Consider the following 17,107-nt stretch of genomic DNA (forward strand, 5'->3'; position numbering starts at 1 on the left):
GAAATTCCTTTTAAATTGTAGCCAACAAAAGACACTAATCAATAATAAAATTTAACAATATTTATTATAAAAAAAATTACAAGAAGTACAAAATGTATTACACAAATATCACTGTCACCTTAACTGTCAAAATATGAGTCCAATCTTTTATTTTTATCTGTATCCAGATCTCTTTTGGAATCCAATCTGAATATTACGTTCACTACTACGGTCATAATCCAGTATGATAAAATTGAGAATGGAAATGGGGAATGTGCCAAAGAGAAAACAACCCGACCATGGAAAAAAAACACAACAGCAGAAGGTCACCAACAGGTTTTCAATGTAGCGAAAAATTCCCGCACCCGGAGGCGTCCTTCAGCTGGCACCTAAACAAGCATATACTAGTTCAGTGATAATGAACGCCATACTAATTTCCAAATTGTACACAAGAAACTAAAATTAAAATAATACAAGACTAACAAAGGCCAGAGGCTCCTGACTTGGGACAGGCGCAAAAATGCGGCGGGGTTAAACATGTTTGTGAGATCTCAACCCTCCCCCTATACCTCTAGCCAATGTAGAAAAGTAATCACATAACAATACGCAAATTTAAATTCAGTTCAAGAGAAGTCCGAGTCTGATGTCAGAAGATGTAAACGATGTTGTTTGTAGAATAAAAGTGTCAATCCAAATGCTATGAATATTAATGTCTATCAATGTCTAAGTCTAAGTGTAAGTGTTTAACTTTAGTGTCTGTATATATAGTTGTCACGGAAAATTCTAGAACACTCTAGAATGGAACGTCCTAGAAAGTTACAACGGAAGTTTCTAGTAAAATGTAGAAGTTTATATAACGCATATTTTATTAGGATCATTCTGGGATCATTGTGTAAGTCAAATGGAAAGTTCCAACAATCATTCTGTGATTGTTCCAGTGATTTCTAAACTGCACAGTTCAAAGATTATTCTGTTAACACCTATCAGGCCACCCAACACACATCAGGCCAATATAAATAAATACAAGAATTACAATATCATAACAGTAGTCACAAATTGTTGTCAGTTATTTGTAAAAATAAAATATGTAAACCTTACCAAAACCACGAATATGCACAAAACATGTACAATTACCATTAATGTAATACAAGAGAGAGAAAAAATTCTTATGGTTCAAATGTTTTGTATATAGATTTTAATGTGAGGGTACCCAAATTGCACCTATATTGACAGTTTTTGTCACCTGCATTTATATGGAATATGATAGAGGATGTATATATCATATATAGGACTGTGAACAGCGATAGTATTCCGAACCGCGTTGGTACTCCGAACCGCTATGGTCACGCTCAGGTGTGATGATTTTACACTGAAGTGCGTTTCTGATCTCGCTGAAGTGAGATGGTGTCATGGTGACGCCATTTTAATGATAGGTTTGCCGAATTGCGATGGTGGTAACGCTTATGTGCTATGGTCTTCACAAACTACAATTTGCAATGTTTTCATGTCGATGTAGATGTAAATTTGTATGATAAAAACCGTATTCCAGTTGACAAGAGGCTTATAAACTTTTTAAATTACGGAGAACGATACGGATTTGTTGATAGGGGAGATAATCTTCTGCAGCAAAGTTTGTTTTTAAATATACAAAAGGCTCTGTTTTATGAACGATTGTGCGTGATATTTTTCAATTACAGCATTACAGACATCTCTTCATTGTATATTTGCGGTGAACGAGTAGTTTATGAATGAAACAACGTATTACAGAGAAAATGCTAATGCAGAATTATTCCCACATGCAGAAAATCAAGGAGGACGATCTCTCATTTAGTATCCAATTGTTCGGACATCCATAGACCATGAATAATGGAGGTAAACTTATATATACCACGTAGTAACAATTATTAAATCTAATTTTTATTATAATTTGACTTCTGTTGACTTTATAACGCATCAGCGTCGGGATCATCTCATTTTGGCGTAGATGATCGCAGTTCAGCGTTACCATCGCACTATAGCCTCCCCAACGCAACTCCGAGTTGAGCTGTCTGTAACAATAACATCTCCATGACTTATGTATCATGTACTATAGTACGACGCTAGATTAAAACTGACGAGGAAAGGTAACACACGGCCATTGAAAACTTTATTATTGTGAAGCCCCGGTAGACGTGTGGTCTAGCGGGACGGATACAGTGCAGACGATTAGGTGTCACGATATTTCAGTAGCATGAGTTAGAATCCCGGCGGAGGAAGAACAAAAAAATTGCGAAAGCAAATTTACAGATCTAACATTGTTAGGTTGATGTTAAGACGAGTTGTATATACATATATTCATTTATTTGTATTATGACTGTTACTGTTTTTTGTCTTTGTAGATATTCCAACAGGGCAGCGGCTACTGAAGATGTTATATGTGATGGATTTCTCCTTTATATTTACTTATAAGTCGAAAATCAACTGACAAGGCAATGGCTACAAAAGAAATAGACCAACAAATCAATTTAAAACCATTTTTTCAAGGAACATATGGCCAATAGTATGTTAAGATGAAATAACAAAAAAAATATATATAGATCAACGATAAATAAAATTAAGTTCAGCTTCTATTATTTAATGATGAAAGATCCAGTTTGTTGTGCCACAGACCAACTAATCTCTTTTTGCCTGAAAAAAAACCGATTATTATTGATTATGTTGTTATTATTATCATTATTATTATATCATTATTATTTTTATTATTATTATTATTAGGTCTTTCCACTTTTCTGTGGAAAGACCTATTGTTTTTCTTCTGATTATTTTTTTTTGTTTTTTCTTCCGCCTAATTTTGTTCTTGCGATAAACATTTGTTTCGCAATATGTCGCTTAGATATTTGGTATATGATATCGAACAGTTTATGCACTTTTGAAATTTACCCTGCGTAAACGAATACTTTTCTTTGTAGGAGTTATCTCCCCAAACACTGTTTTCCTTGTTAGCGCATCTCCTTCGCAACCGTAAAAGATTATGACAAATTTATTTTACAAAATTGCTCGTTATATCCTTCGCATGATTTGTCCTATTTTGACCGAAGCGATATGACCGCTCCATATGAGAGTTATTTCCCCTTATGCATCTGATATAAGTGATATGAATTTCTATCTTATAAATCATAAGTGATAGAGACCTAGGATCTTTTGATTTGAGGTCCTTGGTCCCAAAAAATGAAAATTAGGTCAAGGTCAAAGGTCAAGGTCATATTCTAATATTTGAATTTGGCTTATTTTCACTTATATCCAAAGACTGTATAAGATATCAACAAATTATTTTTACTAAATTGTTAGTTGCGACATGTCGTAAGATGTAAATTTTGATTGCAAGCGTACGTTGAATGTAAAAGGGAGTTTTCTCCCCTCTTGTATTTAAAAATACGCGTTTGGTGATATAACTCATTAACTAAATATAATAAAGACCTATGGTCTTTTGATTTGAGGTCCTTGGTTTATGACCTTGAAACTGATCTCAAGGTCATAGCTTAATTTGACGTTCTAGATTTTGACCTTTGCTTTTATTCTATATGTATACATGATAAAGATATACAACTTTTAGAAAAAGATATCAAACCATTTAACCTTGTAAAAAACAACCGGAAGTGACCTTTTGTAAACCGGAAATAGCTATTTTTTTGTACTTTTTAATATAAAAGTATATAGAACCAGATATTTTTGGAATCAGTGTCAAGTAAATATTCAAATATAATCGGAAGTAACATTTTTCAAACCGGAAGTAACAAATTATCTCCCTTATTTAAAAAAAATGTATGGAAACAATATATTTTTGGAATCAGCTTACTAGGAGCTATCATTTGACGATTGAAATGACATTTTAAACTTAGTTTCACAACTTTTCATATCAAAATACATTGTTTTGATGGAAAGACCTTCAATTGTTCTCTGAACAATTGGTTTTTAATTTTTTTTTTTTTTCTTCCGCCTAATTTTGTTCTTGCGATAAACATTTGTTTCGCAATATGTCGCTTAGATATTTGGTATATGATATCGAACAGTTTATGCGCTTTTGAAATTTACCCTGCGTAAACGAATACTTTTCTTTGTAGGAGTTATCTCCCCAAACACTGTTTTCCTTGTTAGCGCATCTCCTTCGCAACTGTAAAATATTATGACAAATTTATTTTACAAAATTGCTCGTTATATCCTTCGCATGATTTGTCCTATTTTGACCGAAGTGATATGAACGCTCCATATGAGAGTTATTTCCCCTTATGCATTTGATATAAGTGATATGCATTTCTATCTTGTGAACCATAAGTGCTAAAGACCAAGGATCTTTTGATTTGAGGTCCTTGGTCCAAAAAAATAAAAATTAGGTCAAGGTCAAAGGTCAAGGTCATATTCCAATTTTTGAATTTGGCTTATTTCCACTAATTTCCAGAAACTGTATAAGATATCGACAAATTATCTTTTCTAAATTGTTAGTTGCGACATGTCGTAACACGTAAATTTTGATTGCAAGGGTACGTTGAACGTAAAAGTGAGTTTTCTCCCCTCTTGTATTTAAAAATACGTGTATGGTGATATAACTGATTAACCAAATATAATTAAGTCCTATGGTCTTTTGATTTGAGGTCCTTGGTTTATGACCTTCAAATTGATCTCAAGGTCATAGATTAATTTGACGTTCTAGTTTTTGACCTTTGCTTTCAGCTCATATTTATACATGATATATCCATGAGACTTTTGGCGAAAGGTATCAAACCATTTAACCTTGAAAAAAGCAACCGGAAGTGACCTTGTGTAAACCGGAAGTAGCTATTTTTGTACTTTATTAATAAAAAAGTATATAGAACCAGATCTTTTTGGAATCAGTGTCAATTAAATATTCAAATATTATCGGAAGTAACATTTTTCAAACCGAAAGTAACAAATTATCTCCCTTATTTAAAAAATATTGTATAGAAACCATATATTTCTGGAATCAGCGTACAATAACCTATCAGTTGACGATTGAAATGACATTTTAAACTTAATTTTACAACTTTCATATTTAAATACATTGTTTTCAGTGGAAAGACCTTCAATTGTTCTCTGAACAATTGGTTTTTAATTATTTAGGTCTTTCCACTTTTCTGTGGAAAGACCTATTGTTTTTCTTCTGATTTTTTTTTTTTTTCTTCCGCCTAATTTTGTTCTTGCGATAAACATTTGTTTCGCAATATGTCGCTTAGATATTTGGTATATGATATCGAACAGTTTATGCGCTTTTGAAATTTACCCTGCGTAAACGAATACTTTTCTTTGTAGGAGTTATCTCCCCAAACACTGTTTTCCTTGTTAGCGCATCTCCTTCGCAACCGTAAAAGATTATGACAAATTTATTTTACAAAATTGCTCGTTATATCCTTCTCATGATTTGTCCTATTTTGACCGAAGCGATATGACCGCTCCATATGAGAGTTATTTCCCCTTATGCATCTGATATAAGTGATATGAATTTCTATCTTATAAATCATAAGTGATAGAGACCTAGGATCATTTGATTTGAGGTCCTTGGTCCCAAAAAATGAAAATTAGGTCAAGGTCAAAGGTCAAGGTCATATTCTAATATTTGAATTTGGCTTATTTTCACTTATATCCAAAGACTGTATAAGATATCAACAAATTATTTTTACTAAATTGTTAGTTGCGACATGTCGTAAGATGTAAATTTTGATTGCAAGCGTATGTTTTCTCCCCTCTTGTATTTAAAAATACGCGTTTGGTGATATAACTCATTAACTTAATATAATAAAGACCTATGGTCTTTTGATTTGAGGTCCTTGGTTTATGACCTTGAAACTGATCTCAAGGTCATAGCTTAATTTGACGTTCTAGATTTTGACCTTTGCTTTTATTCTATATGTATACATGATAAAGATATACAACTTTTAGAAAAAGATATCAAACCATTTAACCTTGTAAAAAACAACCGGAAGTGACCTTTTGTAAACCGGAAATAGCTATTTTTTTGTACTTTTTAATATAAAAGTATATAGAACCAGATATTTTTGGAATCAGTGTCAAGTAAATATTCAATTATAATCGGAAGTAACATTTTTCAAACCGGAAGTAACAAATTATCTCCCTTATTTAAAAAAAATGTATGGAAACAATATATTTTTGGAATCAGCTTACTAGGAGCTATCATTTGACGATTGAAATGACATTTTAAACTTAGTTTCACAACTTTTCATATCAAAATACATTGTTTTGATGGAAAGACCTTCAATTGTTCTCTGAACAATTGGTTTTTAATTATGATTATTATTATTATTCTTATTATTAATATGAGCCGCGTCGGATAGAAATCGACCTTATGCAATTCGACGTCAAACCGAGTAACGTTACGATAAAGTTTCACAAGTTTTCATACAGGTAGTTTCTGACGTTATAAAAAAAAACATGTCGCTTTCTGACAAAACTACGTTTTTCAGAAAAATATTGTGGGGACATTTCTGGTCGGATTTTAATGTACTAGGTACCAATAGAAGCAGAATTGTCACAGTTTATTTGGATAGATTTTTGTTGTAAAACGTTTTCAATTTCAACGAAATTAAATTGTAAAAACTGTTATACATGTTCATAACATGAGAAACAAAAGTTATGGTCGACAAAACTATGACAAATTAAACTAGTATACTTTAGACGATTCTGCGTCTTTTAACTCTGCATTTGTGAAAATCCAACATAATATATGCCTTCACATTTTTTTTAGTGGGGTTTTATATGAAATTTGTAAAAAAAGATATACGGGGAAACCATACAATTTAAATCTGATTAAATCGGGCCTTTAGCTAACGTATTCCATACATATAGGACAAAACTAGTATATTATTTCTGATAAGTTTAGTAAAAAATGCCGATAATCTTTCACGGAAACCACTTTATCCGGTCCGACATGAACATTTTCAAATTATCTGATGAAAAAATTCTTTCTGAATCCTGTCCTTTTCTAAATAACATATTTTTCAACCTTAGTATCAGTTTTGGCAGGAATACATTGTTTTACTAAGGTATATGTATTTCCTAATACGTTCTACATATTGAACTATTTTTACATTCACGGTCTATTTTTACATTTTATACAAATGGAAAGTAACACCTGTCTTAAAAAAATAATTGTATGCAATTCTTAAGCTTAACTAAACTAAAGTAATATTCTGAAAAACTATTTCTGGTAGTTTAAAACGAAATTTGTGCTGTATTGCAAAACTTCACTACACACAGTGATACACGCAAAAACAAAATTAAGTCAAAAAGTTATTCATATCATTGTACCGTTGCATTTTGGAAAATCAAAAAAGAAACAACAATACAATATTAAAAAAAAAAGACCAAGACGTGCTCTAGGTGTTTTTTGTACTATGTGCGTGCAATTTATCTGTTCATATCTATTCAGAAATTTAGAAATGTGTTGCGTGTAATTTATGTTCAATGACATTTCTATTTAGAAATTGAAAGAAATTTTAAGAGGGAAACATTTGCATAATACATGTGTATGTATTTAGAAAACTAATAACTTTCAAAATAAAACCTTTTAATCCCCCTTTTTCATATCCCGACAACTTTACAATTAGTATTCGGGCAATAAAATTCCCGATCTATGCATCGGTGGGTCTTACAATATTGCGTCCGTCCGTCCGTCTGCGTGATAAAGGTAACAATTTTGAAAGATGTAAGCTGTGATGTCGGATTAATAAATAATAAACCAAAATTTCATAAAAAAACCCGTTTATTTTGAAATTTGAACTACTATAATTTAAATAGATAGTCTTTGGGATTTTGATCTACCTATCACAAATCACTGTTGAACTATTAAATGTATTATGGCAAAATGCGCGATAACCAGTCGTATCGAAAAATTCTCTTGGTTCAATTTGTCGTTAATTCCATTCCTTTTTAATGTTGTGGTAAATTTCTACCTTGTAGCGAGAGCAAGAAATATGTACACTCCAAATTGTTAGTTCATTCGTTAACTCAGAACAACAATATGTTCAACTAACCGTATTTAACTTGTATTTTTGTCCATCTGATGAGTTAAGCCTTTTGCAACTGATTTTTATAGTTCGTTCTTATGTTGTACTGTTATACCACTGTCCAAAGTTAAGGGGAAGGTGGGGATCCCGCTAGCATGTTTAACCCCGCCTCATTATTTATGTATGTGCCTGTCCCAAGTCAGGAGCCTGTAATTCAGTGGTTGTCGTTTATTTATTTGTTACATATTTGTTTTTCGTTCATTTTTTTTACATAAATAAGGCCGTTAGTTTTCTCGTTTGAATTGTTTTACATTGTCTTATCTGGGCCTTTTACAGCTGACTATGCGGTATGGTCTTTGCTCATTGTTGAAGGCCGTACGGTGACCTCTAGTTGTTAATGTCTGTGTCATTTTGGTCTTTTGTGGATAGTTGTCTCATTGGTAATCATACCACATCTTCTTTTTTATATTAAAGAAATTTGGAATGCATGTGTCCCTCATATTCAATTTATGAAACCAGAGACGGATCTGTGTAATACTTGCTTTCAGTTGAGGGATGATATTTCCAGATCTATTTCATAAGACGTTTATGTGACACATGTTTTGGCATGTTGAAAAAGAAATTTAGAAAGTCGAACGTAAACACTGTATCACAACTGATTAAAATTGTTGACAATTCTGCCAAATGCAATGGGTCAGAAGTTTATAATAAAAATGACGATGACGAACACAGCTTAAAGTGGAACAGATGGGATAGTTTCTTCACTAATTATTTCAAACCACTCAGAGGTATAGGAAAATTCCATCACTTCCGATTTACCAGTGACAAAGTAGGAGTCGTATTTGCGAGAGAAACTCTTGATCAACCGGAGAAAAGACTGGCTTTGCTTAAGGAAAGCACAAACGTACCGGGGTTGCTCAAGACACTTCCAGAAGTTATTCAGCCAGCAGGGCTGACAGAGGAGAGAATGCGTTAGCTGTACAATGAAGTGCGCCCTTTTGTCCAGTATAATTTCCGTGACGAATGTTGTCCTCGTGCTTCAGAGGAGTAACATTTCACATTTACTGGTTACAGTTGGATTGAAAACTAGAGAATCATTTATGTTTTCATTGTAACAATCTTATAAAATAAATTAAATATTGTATACAAATGCATGTTTTCGTGTCTCTCTCTCTATAACGAGAAAAGGATCGATAAAGAATAAAATTAATGCACGATAACGCTAATTTCACGACGTTGTCGTGAGATTCTGAAGTTAAATATATGTAGCCGTCACAACTTTGATATAGCGAAACTTTTGAAAGAAGAAAGCTAGAGTAAAACGGGTTTTGCATTCAAATTGTATGACTAAAAGCAAAATTAATATGAACAAAACTCAAATTGAGATTTTGTTTGCATAAGGTCGATTTCTATCCGACGCGGCTCATATTATGTTGTTGTTGTAGTAAAAGTAGTAGTAGTAGTAGTAGTAGTAGTAGTAGTAGTAGTAGTAGTAGTAGTAGTAGTAGGAGGAGGAGGAGGAGGAGGAGGAGGAGGAGGAGTATTGGTAGTAGTAGTAGTAGTAGTAGTAGTAATAGTAGTAGTAGTAGTAGGAGGAGGAGGAGGAGGAGGAGGAGGAGAAGTAGTAGTAGTAGAAGTAGTAGTAGTAGTTGTTGTTGTAGTTGTTGTTGTTATTTAAAACTCAATATAAGGAATAAATGTTCTTTACGTAATTACCAGAAACCTTACCATTCTATCTAGAGTGTTGGCATTAGCATCTCGTTTTAATCTGTTAAATTCAAGACGTCCTGCTGGTGGACGTGGTGGTCGACGTTGACTAGCTGTTCCTGCTAAAACTGATAGTAGCACTATGAACATCGCACACAAAATATTGAATATTTTCATCTTGCAGAGGATTTGCTCACCTAAATGACATATAATAATGTAGAATGAGATTTTCTTGCATTTGATTTCCGAATATATAACCTAGCTTCATCATCATATACGAAAAACTTTGAACATTAAATAATAGTTTGGAAAGCAAAATGTGCTGTTTTTAAAATTACAATTTAACATTTTTTTTTTAAAGTAAAATCACAAAAATACTAAACTCTTGGGCAAAATCAAAACGGAATGTCCCTTATCAAATGATTCTGTTCTCAACCAGAAACTAAATAACATTTTTGGAATTTTCTGTTTTCAGTGTAGAAATTTTATATGACTTTATATATGAAGTCAGAGTGATTTTCAATTTAAGCAGGCGCTTAACACGTATGTGTTCCACCATGACAATTTCAGGCTTATGGAAATATAACGTCATTGTCGAAAAAACACCGTTAACTATGAACGTTTCATCACATTAGTATATGTGCAATGTACATCACATTTTGCTAATGAATAGTTACTAACAACTAAAATGATATAAAGGTACTAAAAGAGGGACGAAAGATACCAAAGGGACAGTCAAACTCATAAATCTAAAACAAACTGACAACGCCATGGCTAAAAATGAAAAAAGACAAACAAACAACAGCACAAATGACACAACATAGAAAACTAAACAATAAACAATCCGAACCCCACCAAAAACTAGGGGTGATCTCAGGTGTTCCGGAAGGGTACATTGTTTTCAAAACGTCACCAATGATACTATATTCAGTAATAGTTATCCCATGAGGACGCGATGTGTCAATGTCAGATTACCCCGATGGTTGGATGCCAGAGGGTGACCTGACACTGACACAAGTCCGAATAAGATAACTATTTTACATCCAAGCTGTTTCAGATTAGAGGAAAAAACATTTACAATTCATAAAATCTAGTTTATAATGACACAACCATTATAATATACTTTATATGTTACTATATGATATACACCTCTTATGACCCCCGAACACGATGTTTAAATATGAAACCATGTATACTCGCCCCACTGGTCAATTGGCCACACTAAATCGCCATTTTCTAAAAACAATCAACCCACTCTTGTTTATCAACTCGCCCCACTTATGAAAAGGGTAAACTCCCTTTGAACAATCATTTTGACAACTCCCTTGATTCATGAAAAGGGCAAAAATCCCACTAAATAAAGGTCTGCCTACTCCCCCTAACTTATGAAAAGATCTTGCTTACTTTAATTATGTTAAATTACTGACAGTTGGTGTCCAGTCGTCCTGTTGTACGGGTATGTATCTTGGGTTGATATGCTAAATGTCTTGAGTTCGAATCCCAGTATAGGCAAAATGTTACAAAACAAAGGAAAGCATGCAAAACAAAGAAACTCAAGCAGGGGTGGTAGGGATGATCCGGCTCAGATCACCCCTGGTAGATCGAAGGAGTTGGGATGTTACAATTTATTCACCATAAATTATATAATGTGGTACACTGGTACAGTAAATAATTAGAATACAGTCAATACCCATTCATGAAGTAGCCTTAGGCTTTTAGGGTACTTATATTTAAATACGATTAAATCTTTTCAAGTACTTTATATAAAAAATACTTAAGTCGGTAAAAGCTTGCCTCAAGCCTTCCATCATCTAAAATTAGTCTTGAAACATTTTTCTGTATTATTATTATTATTAGCTCATTTTTTAGCACAACCACCCCAAATAAGACAACAATAATCTATTAGTGGAAGAATATAACCAATATAAAATAACTTTCTTGAATCAATATTTAGAAATGTCTTAATCTTAGAAAAAAAAATGAATTATGAGTGATATAGATGAACATAAGTAATTAATATGACCTTTTCATGACAGATATAAGTCAATTCTAACATTTAAATGTTTTTCAATTAATGATTTTATGAAATTATTGTTTTATCCGATTTTTTGAACATATTCTTTTCATGACGTCCTTTTTCAACAATATTAAGATGAACTGCCAAATACGCCAGACGCGCGTTTCGTCTTAAAAAAAGACTCATCAGTGACGCTCGAATATAAAAAAGTTTAAAATGCCAATATGTTTAAGAATTAACAATATTCTGTAGTACAATCATAAGATATCACCACATTCTGTTAGAACTTTAACGATTGATATTCATCAAAGCTTCACGTGCTTTTTCAGTTTTTGTTTTTTTAATTAAAATTTCAACATAACACTGTCTCCCATAAAACATATTTTCAGCACTATTGCCTACATAAATATGTAAAGTATTTTACTTTCCGTGCGAATATAATCATCATTAAGAGACTGAGTCGTGTGAATGCTGTAAATATGTAAATCCTATTCTTCTAAATGTTAGTAAATTGAATATTTCAAAAGTACAATAGTATCAGTGACTGATGTTAATAAAAACTTTTCGTTCATTTGTATTTGATTAAAAAAAACATTTCAAATAAATTTCTGGGGATAGAACACTACACCTTTTTTTTAACAAATCATTTCCGATTTTGTATGAGATATATGCCATAGTTTTCTTTAATTCTGAGTGATCTAGTAAGTAGGTAGTAAAATTGAAAATGGAAATAAGGATACTGTGTCAAAGATAGAACTATCCGATCAAAGATCACAGTGCTTGATTGGCTAAATATGACTCAACGATTGAGTTGAAATATTTTAAAAAAAATGTATAGTACTAAGCTTATTTTAAAAGCAATTATTTTATAGAAGTGACATAAGAAAATAAAACTTTATAAAAATATCTTATCTGAACTTCCAATATCCAACTAGTATAGTTCTGACAAAAACTCGAATGAAGAAATGTTTAATAGTGAAATGTACATGAGGATAAACCATACAATTTGGATCTCGAATATGAAATATCTCTATGTTTATCAAACCTTGACAGAGAACATTATAAGAATCGTACGATGATTTTAGTAAGTTAGGTCCAGTTAGTTAATGTAAGAAGATATACGTTAAAATATGTGCGGAATTACTAGGAGTCCAAAATATTTCAAATATTCATGTATATGAAGAAAGAAATTCATCATAATTTTTAATTTGCGACAGAGGCGCGTTTCTTCTACAGACTCATCAGTGACGCTCGAATCCAAAACAGTTAAAACATGCCAAATAAAATACGAAATTGAATATCATCGATAACCAAAAATTCCTAAAAGTGTTTCTAAATACAGATAAGGTAATCTAATCCCTTAATATTTCATATATTTAAAGTTTTGTTAAGCTAGTAAACAAAAAGATCAGAAACAATATAGTAGTTTTTAATAGTCTTACTAAGTTGTTGTAGCATTGCAGATCTAAAATACATTTTCTTTATAAGTTAAAGCCTGGTAAAAATGATACAAAAAAAATAACAAACACTAATACAAAATAATGACTGCTTTAAGACAGTTCCTTCAATTTCCTCTGACAAAGTATTTGTGGAGAAGGTAAACTACATTTCTTTATTTATATTCTTTGTTGTTAAGTACACAAGTACTGACGAAATTTTACGCTTTTGTTTGAATTTGCAATTATTCTATTTTGCATAAATTGATAAACAAGCTGTCAAAGTGTTTGTAATCAAACATTATCTGAACTTGTAATGAATAAAAGCGTTAAAATTGTTTCATCGTAATAAATACATAATCGTTTTTCTAACAAAGACTTATATATAAATAATTACGCTGCCCATGTTATGTTTTGGTAGAGACCTACATAATTCAATCTTAATATAAAAGTCCAGCTGTGTCATTTCAATTTTAGATTACATTTTCTAAAAAAAAATAATGACTCAGACAAAATACTATACAAGTCTAAGACTATCAAATGATAAAAATATCAGCACATATTTGTTATCGTACGTCCCGAAATACTATATTAGACTTTGTACGATTTGAGCTTGAATTCACATTACTATAAGACGTGTCACGGTACTTTTCTATCCCAAATTCATTTGTTTGGTTTTGATGCTATATTGGTTATTCTCATCGGATTTTTTCTAATGCTTAGTCCGTTGCTGTGTGTTACATTTTAATGTTGTGTCGTTGATCTCCTCTAATATTTAATGCGTTTCCCTCAGTTTAATTTGTTACCCGATTTTGTTTTTTGTCCATAGCTGAAAAAGGTTTAAAATTAGCACTTCGAAAGCTGTCAAAAGATTTCAAGACGCTCTAAACATAAAATTGTCCATATTTTGAGTTAGAGACGATGAAGTTTTCTATAATTTTGATATAATTTGTCCCAAAAGTAGTACAACACACTGTAAAAGTTTCTTTAAGAAAGCGCAGGTGGGATTTTTTTATTTTCATTTATGTTCTAAAATAAATGCACTACGAAATAGTTGTGGTCTCAGACCACTTCTTCTATCTTTGATGAGAACATTTGTTCGATCTAATGTTTCTGAATGATAAACATTGTGTACGGAGACGCACCTCTTTATGAGTATATGATGATACCTGGTGTCATATGGTATTTTGAACCCCCTAAAAAGTGTACCCGGGGTCAAAATACCATGCGGTAAAATGACCGGGTTCATTATACCGCATGGTATTTTGACCCCGGGGTCATTTGACCCATATGGTATTTTGACCCCAACCCCTGCGGTATATTGAACTCCCCTGTTTTAGATAAATAGTATTGCAGATTATCTAGTTTATAATTTGTTGGCTGTCTTTTTTTTTTAATTGGAGGTTTTTAGTAGGGGGTTCAAAATACCATGGCTAAGTGTAATTTTCAAAACATCTTCTCGATCATTTTAAATACATACATACTACTTATTGGACTATTATTACTAGATAAAGGAGTTAGAATAATTAGATTTTTTTTTAATAAAAGGTCTATAGTTAGGGGGTTTCATATACCACACGGGGGTCAAAATACGATGGCTAAGTTAAATTTTCAAAATACCTTTTCCAGCATGTTAAATAAATACAAACAACTTATTGGAGTATTATTACAATTTACAATTTTCAACATACCATGGCAGGGGGATCAAAATACCATAGAAAAGTTAAATTTTCAATACATCTTTTCAAGCATGTTGAATACATACAAACTACTAATTTGAGTATTACTACCATATAAAGGAGTTAAATAAAGGCAACAGTAGTATACCGCTGTTCAAAATTCATAAATCGATAGAGAAAAAACAAATCCGGGTTACAAACTAAAACTGAGGGAAACGTATCAAATATAAGAGAACTACGACACAACAGAGACACAACACCGAAATGTAAAACACACAAAAACGAACTATAATGTTACAATGGCCATTTTGCTGACTTGGTAATACATTTTTGCTAAACCATCGTATATTGAACCCCATAGTTACCATAAAAAATCTAACCCCTTTTTGAATTCCTTAAAAATTCTTAAATCTTTTATTAAAGCAAAATGCATGAAATGTCTATTCAGTTTTAATCACCCCCTTTATACCTTGATATTCAACATTATAGAAATTTTAACTGCTTTTATATAGTAATTATACTGCAATAAGTAGTTTGTATGTATTTAACTTGCTGGAAAAGATATTTTGAAAATTTTACTTCACCATGGTATTTTGACCCCATACCATGGTATTTAAAAACCCTACTATAAACCTTCAATTTCAAAATTGTAACTATAATAACTCCTTTACACTGTTATGGTACTCAAATGAGTTGTGTGTAAGTATTTTGCATGCTTAAAAAGATGTTTTGAAAATTTTACTTAGCCATATGTTATATTAATTCCCCCTTTTAAGACCTCTATTTTTTTTCTAAAAACCTACCTCTTACTACTTTACATAGAAATTATACTTCAATAAGAAGTTTGCATATATTTGACATGCTTTGAAAAATGTTTTATTTTTTTTAACTATGATATTTTGAATCCCCTGCCATGGTACATTGAACCTCTAATTTCAAAAATTCTTGTTGTTCTCACTCCTTTACCTAGTAAATATACTCTAATATGTAGTTTGTATTTATTTTACATACTTGAAAAGATGTTTTAAAATTTTATTTTTTTGAATTTAACTGAGCCATGGTAATTTGACCCCCTCCCCCATTTTATACCATGGAAAATTAAAACTTAGTCTACTCTTCTATATATATGTCATAATTTCAAATAATTAAAACATTCAAGCTGCATGGTCAAGTTATAATGCTTCAATAAGCGTTTTGAATTTAATTTTGTTGGTAAAGTTATCAAAGGTACCAGGATTATAATTTATTACGCCAGACACATCAGTGACGCTCAGATCAAAATAGTTATAAAGCCAAATAAGTAAAAGATGAAGAGCATTGATGACCTAAAAACTTCACAGCACTTATACCCAGCAAAGATTTTTCTTTTTACAAATCATGGAAAATTGACCTCCCCTTCTGGTATGAATAATTTTCAACCTATGATTAGCTTTAGAATAATGTATAATGTTCTATTATTAATTTGAAATAAACAAAACAGGAGGGGGTTAAATAAGTTTCCATACAGGCGGGGGGTTCAATTTACTATAGCGGTATTTTGATCCCGGGGTCACTCTACCATGGGGTTCAAAATACCATATAACACCGATGATATGATTGACAATGAGACAGTTTTAAAAAAAACTAAAGAAAAAAGATGTCAATAATAACAAGTAACCATACAGTCTTCAACAATGAACATAATTAACACAACTCTGTACGGCAAGTTAAAACAGGAAACACTTTATGATGAAACAACCCAAAAGAGACATGTCTTATTAACTAAGTATTTAGAAAAAAACAAAATATTCTGTCTGTACAGTTCTTCTCATAGGGTTCTTTGGTAAACTTAGTTATCCGTTGGCAGCCATATTGATCAACGAAACAACATTTGGCCAGCACATCAAAAGGAACTTACATGCCCTGTTTAGTTCCTTCAACTCAGTGGTTCTCTAAAAGAAGACATTCGTATGCACTATCCATATGGTGCCATCTTGGATAATGGATCGGCTTCAAAGTGTGATGGATTTGCAATCTTATCCGTTTCTTGCTTATTTAATTAATCCAATTGTAAAGTCCAACAGAAAGAAATAATATTCATTCTTTTGATTTATTTACATATTGTTTTACTTTCGATTTGTTTACATTTTTACTAGGCGATTAGTAATTGTTTAATGTTACAATACACAGTTAGGAAAAAAATTTAAAATTGACACTCATAATTTTTTAACACCATCTTTTCCCTTTTTTTCTAACAAATAAGGCTTAATATTTGTGTTATGCATGTGTATATTT

General features: G+C 31.8%; 1 long non-coding RNA gene across 2 annotated transcripts; it reads right to left on the minus strand.

Moving 5' to 3' along the window:
- Window positions 1-2,572: 2,572 nt before the first annotated feature.
- LOC139501880 (uncharacterized) lies at window positions 2,573-16,749 on the minus strand. Of its 2 annotated transcripts, none has more exons than XR_011658678.1 (3): window positions 16,731-16,749; window positions 9,723-9,898; window positions 2,573-2,646 (listed from the first exon to the last, which is right to left on the minus strand). It is a non-coding gene; the product is annotated as an uncharacterized lncRNA (long non-coding RNA). The 2 variants fall into 2 exon arrangements; XR_011658677.1 differs by lacking the exon at window positions 16,731-16,749 and adding an exon at window positions 13,254-13,373.
- Between the last annotated feature and the right edge of the window lie 358 nt (window positions 16,750-17,107).

Source organism: Mytilus edulis, chromosome 13 (genome assembly GCF_963676685.1).
Source record: "Mytilus edulis chromosome 13, xbMytEdul2.2, whole genome shotgun sequence".
NCBI classification, from domain to species: Eukaryota; Metazoa; Mollusca; class Bivalvia; order Mytilida; family Mytilidae; genus Mytilus; species Mytilus edulis.